General features: G+C 37.6%; 1 protein-coding gene and 1 non-coding gene across 3 annotated transcripts in view; one reads left to right on the top strand and one right to left on the bottom strand.

The window, feature by feature from the left end:
• The window catches only part of LOC129262008 (proton-coupled amino acid transporter 1-like), a 31,142-nt gene extending 26,880 nt beyond the window's left edge, over positions 1 to 4,262 (bottom strand). For both annotated transcript variants that reach the window (XM_054900041.2, XM_064100371.1), the window contains exons 1-2: positions 4,153 to 4,262; positions 240 to 411 (exon numbers count right to left, since the gene is read on the bottom strand). The gene's annotated coding sequence lies outside the window, so the exon portion shown is untranslated. The remainder of the gene's footprint in view (positions 1 to 239; positions 412 to 4,152) is intronic.
• A 3,225-nt stretch (positions 4,263 to 7,487) lies between these two features.
• TRNAS-AGA (transfer RNA serine (anticodon AGA)) lies at positions 7,488 to 7,572 on the top strand. Its single transcript has one exon. It is a non-coding gene; the product is annotated as a tRNA-Ser (tRNA).
• The last annotated feature ends 8,019 nt before the right edge of the window (positions 7,573 to 15,591 follow it).

The following is a 15,591-nucleotide window of genomic DNA, read 5'->3' as shown; positions in this document are numbered from 1 at the left end:
TTTCATTCTCCTTTAAGTTATGATAAATCATTGATAAGTCTCGGTTTCGTTTTTTGTAGTACTATTTATTTCCTATTTTGGGAGAAAATAATCCTTTTCTCCATTTTAAATGGGTTGGGAGGACTGCATTTTGGATACAATCCATTCATGTATCTACAATTTCAGTCCGTCTCTGCAACTCTGTGTGCGCTACATTGTACAGTTTATGTTAATCAAAAGGTAATGAAAATGTTACTTACATGGATCCAGCGTACACTCAGCCGATGCTTAAAACAGGATTTGTATTGTTGTAATGTAGGTATCAATCCATTACCTACATGTATGTCAAACTATTCCAATGTCCAATCCTACGCCTTCCTCAGCGTATTAGTACTACATTTAGACTTTGATCTCTCATGAACCTTCATACAGCTGCAATAAAAGATATTAAGGAGATTTTACATGGTGAGAATAATCACATGTTGTTTCAAACAGGCAGCTGACACTGTTTTATAGATTGATTGAAGCTATGAATTAGGCAAGAAAGTGTCAGATTCACGTGACAGGAACCGGGTACAGAGATAACAATGACCCAGCTTACCGTTTGGTTTCCTTTCACATGCCACAAGCCTTCAATTCAATTGAACTGATCCACTAGTCAATTATAATCTATAGTAAATTTCTACTTGGTTTACACCCACTTAATCTATTTGCCATTAAATAAAAAAAAATATAGCCTCATCCCACATGGTCTCATCCCACTTTGTCTATTTTTTTTATCAACTGTTCAATATAGCCTATTGACCGAATTCTGTCAAATTCATTCATGCTATAGCTACATGTACATGTAATATCCGCTCGCTTGGTCCAACTGTTGGATGAACTCATTACGAACCAAATTTTCATTTGTCAAAGTAAAAAATAAGAATAACAAGTGAGTATTAAACAAAGCAAGACTAAATAATAGTAGACTGTCCACTGTCATACTGACAGCCGAAGTCGAGTTATTCCATAGTCCAGAAGGAGTTACTCCACTTTGGAGGGCAGTATGAAAATGTTAGGATTATTTCGATCCGGATTCAAAGCAGAGTACTCAACCCACTTCCAGAAGAGGGTTACAAATGGAGTAAGTCCGCACCGGAAGTGCGGTATCGCCTATCTCGCACATAACTTCATTCATTTCCACATGTGGGAGATTCCGCGCGCCACACATTTGGTGTAACATACGTAACATGTTGTCCCATACGTAATAATTTATAATTAACTTTTAATTAAAAAGTAAACTATACTTTGAAACTTTTTGTGGTATATAACATTTTCATACTTAATAGGTTTAACCTCAACGTAGTGATCTTGTGGGGTCTAAAAATGCAAAAAAAAATTTTGAATGCACAATTCTCGAGAACTTCCAATTGGGAGAACTTCAAAGCTCAATAGCAAAAAAATCAGCACATGAACCCTTATATATTTTGCATATTTGAAATATTCAGGTGCTTTGTGATTCATAGATTAAATTTTAACTGTGGAACGTCCTCAATTGTCTTTTCACTCATTATTAACATAAATGTCAAACAGTGAAAATTTGAGCCAGCCAAAATTATATGGTACCGGTATTCTCTTCAGTATTTATTCATCTGACCAGACAATTCATAAAAACGAAATCGACCTTTGCTCAACTGAATCACACAGGAAGTTTCAAGTAAATAACACTCATAACAAATGCAGCAATTCCAAAACCAGGGTCAAATCACATGTAGATGTTTCATTTCCATCCCAACACATTAAAGTTAGGTTTCAGCCTTACTTCAGAAACAGTTAATGAATGAATTTCAAAGAGAGATTAATATACATGGATATTTTTTTAAATAAAAAATGAAAATCAGAGGAGTCCTGAGAGATTGAACAAAATAGGAAAAAATAGTAAGTTGTGAATCTTCAGGTGGTTACATACATGTAAGAATTTCAAACTGGCTGCATATAGTCTATTAAAAATAAAACTATTCATTCTATCTGTACAAATCCCCCAAACAAAATTTGACTATAAATGACATACATTTCCAAAAGTTCTGATATTTTCTATCACTTTGTATAGTGCATGTACATGAACACCAATATCCCACCTCCTACATGATCAATAAGTATTAAAAGGGGGTGCTTTAAAAACCCCTCACACATTCCAGATAATTTTAATACAGTACCATATAATTGGAAGAGTCCCAACAAAATGCCAATTGATACTTTTTGTCTTATAAACAGACCCAAACATGATTTGGAGTGGTGTGGGCAGGACTTAAAACCAAAAATATCTTTTGGATCGGGTTGGATTTAATCTCATTTTTCAAACAGTGATATATATATTTATATATATTATTTTAATTATGTTCTTATTTTTTTAAATATTTTTTCAATTCTTCTGTTTTCCCATTTTTCTTTTGGCACACCAGCTGTGTATTACAAATCATGTTTTGTTATGTTTTTAATTTATCAATAGTTCAACACAAGAATGGTTATAGTACATCAACTTCAAGAAGGCCAAATTGAAATGCAGTAAAAAAATCACTATAAATCTTGCTCGGCATAAGTGTCACTTTGATCATTCATGGTTTGTTTACCCCTATATACAACCATGAACTTGGGAGTGGAAAAGTACTGGCCACATCATTTTACATAAGAAAGGAGACAGATAAAAGCAGTTAGGCAAACAAAGCTTCTTACAACAATATGATGGTAGTAGTAGGCACAATGAAGAGTATGGATTCAGCCATCAGTTAGAGATTAGGCTTAACTCCTAATCCCAACAATACTGATGTCCATCCTTTGTGGATGAGTGATAGGAAAATTACCAGCCAACTTCTCGCACAGAGCAGACCAGAAGTTAGTAGCAGATACCAGGGAAATACATGTAGTTTAACTCTAGTACCTTTCAAATTTGATCAGCATTTGTGGTTGAAAGAAAAAAGCTTTCAACTACAGTATGTTCTATTTCGACTACAGGTCATGTTCTACATGTATGTCAAAAATTACTACCGGTACAATATAGAAATTTTGTGTAGAGTAGCCGTTATAAAAAAATGTGGAGGAAATTGTGATACAATAGACAATGGTCTAGTCAGGAAAGGAACTATTCACTGTATGCATACATTTTGCACATGATCTATAAGTATAGGGATAAGTACTATAATTAGTGAATATGCGCAGCAGTAAATCTTCTGGAAACAGTGCAGGCAACCGTATTTGTGTATTGTCATACTGTCGTACAAGAAATGTTTTAAAAAAAATAGGCCTACTAGGGGCCCTAGCTAGCATGCCATTAGATGATTAGATTCTAGAGCAAGGAGAGCTGGTATAATTTTTGAAGAGCGGAGGTAACGTTAAGCGTTTAAAGGTCATTAGAAGTTGCTTCTGCTGTTAATTATTTGGTGTTGAAGAATGAAGTGTCAAGTGGTTAATAAAAATGCAGTGTCAGGTTAAGTTATTTAAAGCTCTATAATACAGTCAGTGGCTTTGCTGCACACACACTGTGCTGTCATATCACAAATATCCTGCTCTTTGAATTTTTTTTCCAGTTAGGCCTATGGCTATGAGTCATAGTCATAGGTCTAACTGAAAAAAATATTTAAAGGAGGATATTTGTGATATGAATCATAATCATATGATAGCACAGACCAGTGACAGTGTCTATATTTATAATTATATTTCACTGAAAATATATAATCGACATCACTGACAGTGACATGACACTGTCCTCAGTCTCAGAGATTTGTTATAACTTTACCTTCTGTAGATGTATGTACGGTATGTATACTTTTATTTATGCCAATATGGTAGAAGTGATTTAACAAAAAATATTGACCGGATTAGGTTACAGTAGATTTCACTGCACTGAATACACACTGTAAGCAGTGTAACTACATGTAACTGTAAGTTACAGCTCGCTACACTCGGCACAGGCTGCATGCATTTTCTCACGAAAAACGTGAGCGGTTGAAGCGGGCAGCTCCCCGATGGTGAGATGGGAATATCCGTTGTCCTCGCAGTAGTCACTCGAAGTCGAATAGAGTGAATACCGGCTCCGCAACAAAAAACTACATTTTATTACATATCAGCAACTTTCATATTTTTAAAGAATGAAAATATGACCGAAAAGATCAATAAGTACAAATAGTAACATACCGTTGAGGAATAATATCCACTCCAGTTAACATTTTTAACAAAAAGAAATCTCCACCGGCCGCGCCTCCCCACCGTCGTTGACCGTTTTCTGTGAGATCAGCTGACTCGCTGAATTCTTTTATTTTCAAGCCGTCGCGATCGTTACCGTACCGGTACAGGCTGAGTTTGTTGTTGAGATTGATTTTATTTGAGTGAAGAGGCCGAGGCGATGGGTTCAAAAAAATATATGCTGATGGCTTCAATTCGTTAGGTTTTTGTATTTGACACTGAAAAAAAATTAAATATGTTGAATTTATTGTAGAAGTTTATTCCTAATGCATATTATTATTATCAATGTTATTTATAATTATGTTTTAGAAGATGTCTGACATGATTGTGTTTTATTGTAACATTCAAGAAAAAAAAATGATGTTAAATTTATAAGTTGTCAAGGTATTTATCAATTTGTAAAGACATCAAACTTCTATTTGTTATATATATTTTATTTTGTATATGATTTGAAGTTGTCAATAAAAACTACTTAATACAATAACAAAATTGTGCGCGCACCCGCCCCCAGCCCCCCAGTATAATTTATTTTTAAAATTGCAAATTGTGTTGGTTTTGTTGTTTTTCTTCCTTAATAACAGTTTTATACCGTTCCATTTTGATCAAAATTGTTGACGTAATCATGTAAGACTTGATCAGTGGCTTAACAGGCGGGGGGGGGGGGAGGAGGCAGGCTGCCCCCCCCCCCCGGGGCTGCCCCTCGATCCGGCCCTGGCCCCCGGCCGGGCCTGGCCCTTAGTAACTGGGCCCCCTGTATACCTTCCTGTTAAGCTGAAGCGAAGAAAAGGAAGACGACAATGAAAGGAAATGAGCTTAGAAAACCTGTGTTAGAAAACAATGAAATAGACATGTTATAGCTGAATATAAGTATCTATCACATCCCTCACATCACTTCGCTCGCTGGCGACTTTTGCCCCCAAATTTGCTATGTTGTGCGACTCCTCAAAGTACTTGGTTTATTACGTTAAACTCTGTTGAAGTATGAATGTGTTGTCCAAAAAGCTATAGGCATATACCGTGTATACCCGCGATTTGATTAAAAATAGCTGCCATCTGTAAGCCTGGCTTAATATCAGGAGTTCCTTGGGCTCCGCCCGGACCCCGATAGCACTGGCGTACAGATGCAAGGTTTTGTTTTTTCCATGGGCCCCAAAATGTTCTATAACCAAGAACAAAAATGAAAACGAGGAAATTAAAAGAAAGAAAAGGAGAGGAAAGTTTAAGAAATTTATATGGAATATAGTATGATATATGGAACCCAAAAGAATTGAAAGAAAAACTAACTAACAAAAAAATCCATTAAAATCTAAATAATGAATCAATTGGTTTCAAAATGAACGAAACCCTCAAAACGACCCCCCCCCCCAAAAAAGGAATTAAAAAAAAATCATATGAACTTCGTCCTAATCCAATAATTAAAATGAAATTGATATCAAACTACTACACATTTTTGTTAAACCAGGCTTTAAAACAAATATGATGTTATTTTCTGAATTGACCATGTAACAATCTATATATCAAATTTAGTTTCTCATGAAAAAGGTGATCGTTTTTCTTTCTCGCTTCTCTCTCTCTCTCTTTCGAGTTATATTAGACAAAATATTTATTTGCCACTCGCGCCATGCTGTGTCCCTCTTTTTTTATTAAAAAAAAACTCATTATGCTACAGTAATTATGCCCGATAGAGCTTCGCAGCGCACAATCATAAAAAATCCTTTCCTTACCATATGATCGTGAAAGTTTTTGCTATTTCCCCTCCCCCGACCTACTGACCAATGTTATGTCCCTGGACTTGATTCGTTTATTTTTTTTTCAGAAGTAATATTATTCTTTTATATTCGAATAAATATACGAGCAATGGCTTAAATAAGCTAGCGCATGATTTAATGCAATACTTGTGGTCTAGGCTTATGATGTCCATCTGATATGATTATAATAGGAAGAAAAAAATCAATGAAATTATACTTGTGAAGATAATTAACCCCAATCCCGACTGGCGTAAAGACGGTGGGGCCCTTTGCCTCATGCACCCCACCCCAAAAGTTCAACGACCAAGAAAAACAAGAGGACACGAAAAAGGGTAAGATGATGTTATTTGCTGTTTTTCACAACAAAATGAAAGTGATTTTGTTGTTGCTTTTTTGTATATTACCATGCCTCTGGTGAAAAACACTTGGAGCACCCCCCCCCCCCTCCAGGTAATTCTTGGGGGTGCTTCAACAACGGGGACAACTTACAGTCAAGTACTCAAGTGAATTTTGTTTGTAAAAGTAATTGCTGCCATCTCTTGGTGAAAATTTTTGAAGACATCTGGTATGGACAACCTCTGTGTAATATAGATTATTAGTATTCAGGGATACAGGACTGTCTCAATATTATTTGGGCTCACACAGAAACAGCGAGATTATACAAATCATTCAAATTATTTTTTGGTATTTCATGAAGATATGAAGGGGAATTTTCCGCTCCTTTTTTCAGTATCAACATCATAGACTTCTCGAAATCTTGCATCAATTTATCGACAGTTAGGTGCGGCGATTTCTTTATTTTATAATTGTTATTATTATTATAATTATATCATCATTATTATTTTATCATTATTATTATCATCATTATAATTATTAATACTATTTACTCATTTATTTATCTTTTCATTATAATTATTATTTTTAGGGGTGGGGGTCATTTTGTATAGAGTGGGAAGGGGACTGCGAACTCCTCCATAAGCTATAATTTACAAATACGGAATTTGACGGGGGGGGGGGGGGGGGTCACATCTCCCCATTCCCGAGTTTTCGCCAATGGTCACAGTGACGCCAACTATCGGACCAAAGCCCATCTCTTTCTTTCTCTCTCTCTTTCATGCACACAAGAGGCTCAACCACCATTTTAATATCTCAATATACCAACATTCGCAATACAGTTCCGCAAATAATTTGTGGAATTTCTTTTTTTAGATGAAAAGAAACATGTAATTGATTTTTATAAATGAACATCAAAGCTTTTTTTATTACTACCGATTTTTCAAATTCTATTTGTATTATCACTTTTTTTATAATGTGTAGCAGTAGTTTTTTTTTACGTTACTCACGTTTGTTAGGCAATCATATCGTTTTTATTACTTTCTTTCTTGTTTTCTTCATTGTTTTGCTTTTCTCGTAAATTTGAAAAGCGAGGTAATTTATAAATTATAACCACATTTGAACTGGCCTCACACATTACATTCAGGGACCAGGGTTATAAAAATACCAAAAAATGTCAGATGTGAATTATGCAATCAATAAAAGGTTGCGATTGCCGAGTGGTTAAGGCGTTTGACTAGAAATCAAATGGGATCTTCCCGCGTAGGTTCCGCGAATCCTACTCGCAACGAGATATTTTCCTCTTCATTTTCTTCTCCTTCTCCCCTACTCCTTCACCCTACTCTTTTTTCGCTTCACTTGTTCTTCTCCTTTCTCTTCTTCTTCTCCTTATTCTTTTCCTCTTCCTCCTCCTCTTGTTCTTGTTCTTCTTCGACTCCGCCTACTACTTCCACCATTTCCACGCAAACATGTTCTAGCTATAACCTCAAAATAATGATGTTTGGTGAAAAGCGTTTTGGCATTTGACTTTGAAATGTTTGTCGACTTTGTTGTATAAGAGCTCACAGATTTTCTCATCCTCATTTCGCAGTCACATAACAACGAGAAAACCGATTTCAGACCGATTAAAGCTTATACCATATATACGACAGTTTGAAAGGCATAAGTTGGTCGAATTTGGAGCTGTTTCGTTGGTGTGACAGAAGACATGGTAGACTTACGCAACGGAAAAAAGGGGAGAATGATGAATGGAAACCCTTATTGAATGCCCCATCTTCTGTATCCCAGCGAGATTCATCTAAATTCAGTCCCACCAACGAAACTGACTCCAAACCGACCGATGATACGCCTTTAAAAACAACATGATAGTTTCGATCGATTGGGACTCAGATTCATCGGTCTGACTGTAGCATTAGTGGTGAAGAACATTTCTCACAAGGCGTCTGGCTCGCACTTGAAGTGTTTCTCCGAGGACCTGTCGCATACAGGGAGGCATGTTTACATTCCGCTTAATCTACCATACCGTCGACAAATTAATTTTAAGTAATTATGATGGGTAGACTCTTTTCCTTGAGCACACTGTATATCACCATAGTCGTGCTTTCATGAAAAGGGAGGGGTAAGAACAACGTGCTCTTCAAAATACAGATCGGATGAAAGGTGATGGCATCTTTAGAATTAAAAAAAAGTTTACGAATAATACCAATTATTATTTAGATGTATGTAGGGTTTTATAGGCGCAGATATTTTTTGACGTCCAATATTGAAAATATTGGACGATATGAATATTTTGCCCCGCCCACAGTATATTCATTGGCAAATGAATAATTGTGCGCATGAAGCTATTGTTACGTCACAATGAAATTGCATTGCCTATTAGGTGCCAGGAGATGTGGCAAAGGAGCGAGATTGCCTCAATTTATTGAATTCATATGCGATTGCACTATACGCTAGCGCATCTTTACAGAGATTTCTTAAAATGACAAATGCAGTCGCCATGTTCATGATTTACAAGATTGACATAAAATGGTTAATAAAAACATATTTTTGCTTTATTAATTTATGTTTAGGTTTGTGGGAGTATCTGATTAGATAGCCAAGACAGATAGCAAAGCGCGATTGGTTCATAGCGCGTCACGTGATATGATCGAAATCAATGTATTTTCCCAGCCGGTGTCATAGGCGAAATGGCCCGGGTACCGGCGGTCCAAAACGGCTAGCTGATTAGTACCGCCAGTACAAAACGGTTAGTCGATCGGGCCCGCCAGATCGAAATGACTGGTTCAAATTTTGGCCGAAATGATAACAGAGCCGCCGTTTGGTTCCATATTTATCAAATTTTTCTAAGGTAGATATTATAATTATTTACTTTGATAAATGTTTCAAAATATATCATTTAATTTTTAATGTAATCTTAATATTATCTTAGAAATAATGATTTCTATAATTCTGTTTAAAGGTAATAAATATATTCTATAAATATTTGTTTTGATCAAATGTTTCAATATATATATTGGTGTAATTTTTAATGTAATTTTAATATCATTACAGGCCGATTATTTCTACAATTCTGTCAAAAATTAAAAATGTTGGTCTAGACAAGAGGTATTTCAGCCTCGTACGGTACCAATAGGCTACACTTTTTTTTTCGCACGCGACGTGCATATTATGTTGCAGCGCTGGAAAGTTGACATACGGTACCGTACCACTTCTCTTTTTTGGAGTAGGAGCTAGTTTTTAAACAATATTTTACTTTTTGATTGTAAACATGGACCGTGATTTTGTTTATCTAATGCGAGGACATCTCGCACTACCTCAGGCATGGGTTATCTGTTTGCACACAATACCCCTTTTGACGTATATTATTCTCTGAAAATTGTGTCAAAATCTATATATCACAAATTATATCTTTTATTAAAAATGACATTTTGCTTGCTCGCAGCTATAAAAAAATTCCCTCGTTCACCAAATCTGCCCCCTCAAAACTTTTGCCTCATTACGCCACTGGGGTAGATAGAAGACTATTTTTGTTCTTTGTTTTAAGTTCACTTTTCAAAAGAGGACGTGCCCCCCTCTTCCCCGTGCCCCTCCCACTTTCAAATTTGCTCCGCCGCCCCTGATTATATCATTCTCCGTTTCTTCATTATGTATACATTTGGTGAAATATATATAGCGTGAGAAATGACCCGCGGACAGAACTTCGGTACCATACTTTAATGATCAGTGAAAAAAAAATGACAATGACGTAGTAACTTTATTGCGCCAAGCTTTGATGATCGTAAGAAGCTACGACCAGTCTTGAATCGTCATAAATAAAATATATATACACCTGTGTGTGTGTGTTTGCTTATGTCAGCACCAAAGGCTCCCCCCCCCCCCGAGATTAAGGTCAATTTATATATTTCCAAAACATATACATCTCTATGTCCCAAAATAAGATTCTCAAATCGATAACTGTACTCATATCAAGTCCTTTTACGCCTTTTGGACCCCTTGCGCGCGCCAATGCTCAGCGGCGCACCCACAGTCGCACAATTAAGCGCAGCCCGGCGAGCGCTAGGGCTATACCAACGAACGTAGAGGGCAGCAACACACAAGCGTGTTGCTATAAGGAAGGTCAACTCGATACGCGCATGCAGCTGAGCTGCGCGCGTATTTTATTGTTCATGCCAACGAAATCAAATGCCGATCCAATACAACAACAAATTAGTAGCGATCAAAAAACGAATATGAAAGAATATGACTACAACAATATCAAAGATAACTTAAAAAATATGTTGAGGAATATACATACATATAAAAACATACTTTGATATTTAAAACTTTACAAATATAAGTTTCAGGAAACTAAAATCATTACCAAATCGGTGATTGTTGTTATCAGTGATTTCACCAGACGGCTGTATTAGGTGATTTGCGTCGAGACGATTTTGTGACCACTCGCAAAGCATTTCGGGATTGAATATAACCACCTTATTTTCTCTGAGCTCTTCGCTGAACCCATCATCACAGTGCAGCTGCAGCGCAGCGCGCAGCCAATGCAATGCATCCGATGCATGGGTTGTTTTTTCGCCGTCCATGCCATGGTCTCGGACTCAGAGTTGAAATTTAGACCCGGATTTCGGGGATACAGCGCCTTTATTTCAGATTTATAGACTTAAAAGTCAAATAACATTTAAAATTTGAAATCTAACCTTGAACAATCATCGTTGATAAACATCAGCCCTGAAGCCATTACACTTCAAATCAGGCCAGGCAAATTAGACGTCATTGTCTAAGTTGCTAGATCTATGACGAGTCGCCTGAAGCCCCAGCGCATCATCAACGTCACTAGCTAGCTGCGCGACCGGCCCAAACTCGGCGCACCCAGGCCAGAAAAATGACCTCGATTATTACGGTGGTTGTTTATGCATTTATTAGTGGTGCAGCGAAATTCAGCAGAAGAAAATAAGAGATACGAGGTATCCTCGTTACAGGCTTAATATTCCAAAATGAGGAAAAATGTCAAAATCATGATTACTTAAGCTAAATATTTTCTTTAAAAATGAAAGTAATATTTTTAATATTTATACCCAGAATAACCGATCTAATAATTGTTCATTAAAAAATATTTGAAATTAACAAATGAAAAAAAATCAACTCGACAAATTTCCCAAAACCCCACCTTATTTTTTAAAGTGGTCACAAAATTCGAGCGGAGTTGACCTTCCTTAGAGCAACACGCTTGTGTGTTGCTGCCCTCTACGTTCGTTGGGCTATACGCTAGGGCACGGCGGCCGTGGCCCCTGCCTGCTCCACTGCATGCACTGCGCTGTCTATGGTGATATGCATATTAGGTACAGTACGCGCCCGGCCCGAATATGACAACTTTTGCTATTGGCTTGTGGTCTGACACATGTTTATTTAAAGCTAAAACGCGAACGCGAAGTTTGACCAATGAACATCATTCTTACATCATCGTAAAGCTTAGAGAAAACTGCACAATGACTCATGGAAACTAAGCTGTAAGATACCATCAAGCGAAATTGGATCGAGTGGGAAATCGTTTGTGGTGACATAAAGTAGGATTTTACGTTGAGTTTCATCATATTTTTTATATGAAAGGGATGTTTTTTACCCCAAAACGCGAATGTAATTAACATCTTTGCAAAAATTTCAATTATTTAATGGAAATAATATGATATCATCAGCATTATATCATTGAAACTATGGATAAAAGTGGGAACTTTTTTCAGGAATGACAAAATTGTTAACAAAACATGAAATTTCCAATGGTATTTCCATAGAGTGGTAGACACGCGCGGAAAGCAGTTAGTGTCCCATAGGATTCGATATGAGCTGTTCTGAGTGGGTGTGGTTGATTTGGAGGAGCCAATTGGTTGAAAATGACTACTGGAATTTCACATTTTTGCTGAAGGGGTGTCAAAGTTGCATGAACGGCGTATAGGAACAAATCGCCTGGTCGGAACAAATCGGCTATGAAGAACGCATCACACAACAAAATTCGGAACAAATCGGCGGATAAAAGAGTCACCGATTAGTTCCTCCGGCCCCGATCGGTTGCCCGGTCCAATTCGCCTATGACACCGGCCCACCTTTGGTGAATATATCAACCAGCCGGTCCATGAATATATTTTTCTACGTGTATAGCGCCCTCTTGTGGAGCCTGCACGAACATCGCCCGAGGTAGATATAGACTAGATCTATAGTCTAGAGTCTAAAAGTTGGAGAAATCTAACGTTAAATCTTGCTAACGACAACGTGAACGTAACTTAAGTTATAGTGTTAGCAAAACATTAGTTAGATTTGGTCCTGGACCTGGTTCGACAACAGAAAGATCAAGACCACCACCAACAGTAGTCTGACATTGATCTAGATCTAACTTAGTCGTGTTTAGATCTATCTCATCCCCAATTAGATCAGAATCTGCACCTGATCATGGCTCAACATGCATTCTCGATCTGCATGCCTTGGGTTCTGGACCTGGACTGGATTATAAATTAGATCTAACAAGTTAGGCCTAAACAAACTTGAATTTGATTAGAAAATGGGCATTCAATGGGTTAGACAAACATTACTTATCCAGTTCCATCTGTCACTGTGAATATCATACACAACTTATCTACTGGAGTACTGCACGCACCGTAGATCTAACTTTAAATTTAGAGTTAACGTTAAAAGTTAGATCTATCTTCATCAGTCAAGGCTATCTAATATAACAGACAGTGGCGTACCTAGGATTTTCCACAGGGGGGGCAAAATCGGCCGCCAAAAAAATTGACAAGCAAAAGAAAGAAAAAAAAAAAAAAAAAAAAAAGGTCTTCAATCTTCAATCCAAAATAAAGGTTATTGTATCAGAAAAAAAATTGACAAGCAAAAAAAAAAAAAAAAAAAGGTCTTCAATCCAAAATAAAGGTTATTGTATCAGAAAAAAAATTGACAAGCAAAAAAAAAAAAAAAAAAAAAAAAAAAAAAAAAGGTCTTCAAGCTCGTCAGGGGGGGGGGGGGGGGGGCAGTGATATGTATTTTGTATGGGTTGTGGCTCGTCAGGGGGGGGGGGGCAAAGTGCCCCCCCTGCCCCCCCCGTAGGTACGCTAGTGATAACAGATATTGACTGATGGGGTGTGTAAAAAACATCCTTTGGACCGCCTAAAAGATTTATATTTTCCAAAGGGATCGTATTTTCCCAAGGGATCATATTTTCCCCCAGCGCGCAAATTGCGGCGGTCCAAAGAATGTTTATATTACACACCCCATCAGTCAATATCTGTATAATAGTAATATTGGATGACCAATTTTCGTGGGATGCGTAGAAATATTGTTACTAGCTGAAGAACAATATTTCTACACATCCCACTCAAGGTCATCAAATATTCCCTAAATATTTCCGTTCCAGAGCATCACCAATCCAGAAAGCGATGCGGCACATAGGTACCATGTTATAATCCGAGTACCCCCCCCCGCCGTAGATCAAGTCTAGGAACGACTGTATTAAAAGTGAGCTTAATTTAAAAAAAAAACCGCACTAGTCTTGCAAGAAGGCTTCAGCTGGTATATACCAAGAGAAGCTTCATGGTCAATGCAAGAAAGGTTAAAGTTCACATTTTCTACTATACTCTTTTTTGTTGTCTTTGTTGAGAGTTGGATGCATTTTGGTGTTTATGCCGTCAATCAAAACGTTATCTCTGGTGTCATTGAAGTTTAAGATTACTCTCAGACTACCAGTCGCTGATATTGCGCCCTCATGTGTTTGTGGCGCAACCACTGACAAAACAAAATCGCCGCCATATACTGTCATCCCACTGACTTACATTTTCCAACTCGACGCACTACACATGCTATACGAGGCTTCAAAGAGGAAGGCATTTTCTTAAACCTTCGTTCTACCACAGTCAACCTCAATTCTTGTAAATTCCCATAATCTCGAATTCCAGGACGATATCGATTATATTTCAACACAATAAATTACGAAATTTAAGTACCATCAAGTGCAGATTTTCCCAGTAAGTGTGGATATTTTTCAATCAGCATAGAAAATCCTCTGCATGAACTATTCATCCTATTCCCCTAATCCCTAAACTGTCTGCATGACCGAGACAGATTATACATCTGTAACACGTGACGCCATTGAAGATACCCATCCTTTATACTTTTTTACAGTCTCATGAACAAAACCGACTCCAAACCGACTGATGGTATCTCATTGGCGATCACGCAATAGCTTTGATCGGTCTGGAGTCGGCTCCGCCGATGTGACGTGGGCATAAATGTAGAGCACAAATCAAAGCCGATGATTATATTCAGTTTCTATCCGACGCGATCGTTGATTTATATCAGCCATTCATTGATTATGAGGTACTGGAGTCGAAAGGGTGAAGTAGGTATCAATATACTCTCTTTGAGAAGGGAATAATACATTCTAAGAAGAATAGGTTCAACTAGGTGCAGACCAGGGCCCCGTCTTACAAAGAGTTGCACCTGATCCGATCAATCACTATGGACGGCCAGCAACGTCAACATCTAACATACATGCATGATTGTTCAAAATATTTTCTATGATGTATATTCATACATCCATCGTTCTCTTGAAGATTCAGTGTGATTCTTTCTGTTTACTAAGAAGATTGCGCAAATTTCCTGTAGAAAAGAATATGACACTGATGGATTTCCATAGAGTTACGATTGATTGGTTCAATCGTAACTCTTTGTAAGACGGGGCCCAGATGTCACACTGGGTGCACCTATTGAAGGTGCAATTTTGCACCTTTTTGGAAAGGTGCAACTTTGCACAGTCCTCTCTGAAAGGTGTAAATTAGGGAAAGGGTTCCAAAATGTACCCCCACCAAAATTAACGAAAGATTGTCGAGACTTCCGGTTTGTTCACTTCAGATTTTCTATGGATTTTTAAGTGTTGCTTTCCTTGCCTGGGACTCGAACCCACCTCGTAATTGCAGTCAAGACCTCTTCCGGCTATGCTAGCGAGAAGCGCTGATACCAGAGGGTTTCTTTTAAGCGATTATGTGCCGATTGTTCGACCAGTCTAGACTTACAGACCATTTACTGATAAAACAAATCGATGTCTATGGACAATTATATTTTGGTATGTACATGTATCTCCACTCTCCCATCAATTATGTTCTATATAAAAGGCTAAATGTTGATGTGAGGATGAAGTATGACAGCAACTTAGACTATACAGGGAGTTCAAACTTGCACCCTGCCGCCAGCCACGGTGGCGAGTGAAAGGTGCAACGATGCTCGATTAGCCGCTCTGCACCAATTCCCGCAAATTTCACCTTTCTTGCACCCC

The sequence above is a fragment of the Lytechinus pictus genome, chromosome 5 (genome assembly GCF_037042905.1).
Source record: "Lytechinus pictus isolate F3 Inbred chromosome 5, Lp3.0, whole genome shotgun sequence".
Taxonomy (NCBI): Eukaryota; Metazoa; Echinodermata; class Echinoidea; order Temnopleuroida; family Toxopneustidae; genus Lytechinus; species Lytechinus pictus.
The sequence above is the reverse complement of the archived record's forward strand: the minus strand, read 5'-3'. Positions and strand labels throughout refer to the sequence as shown.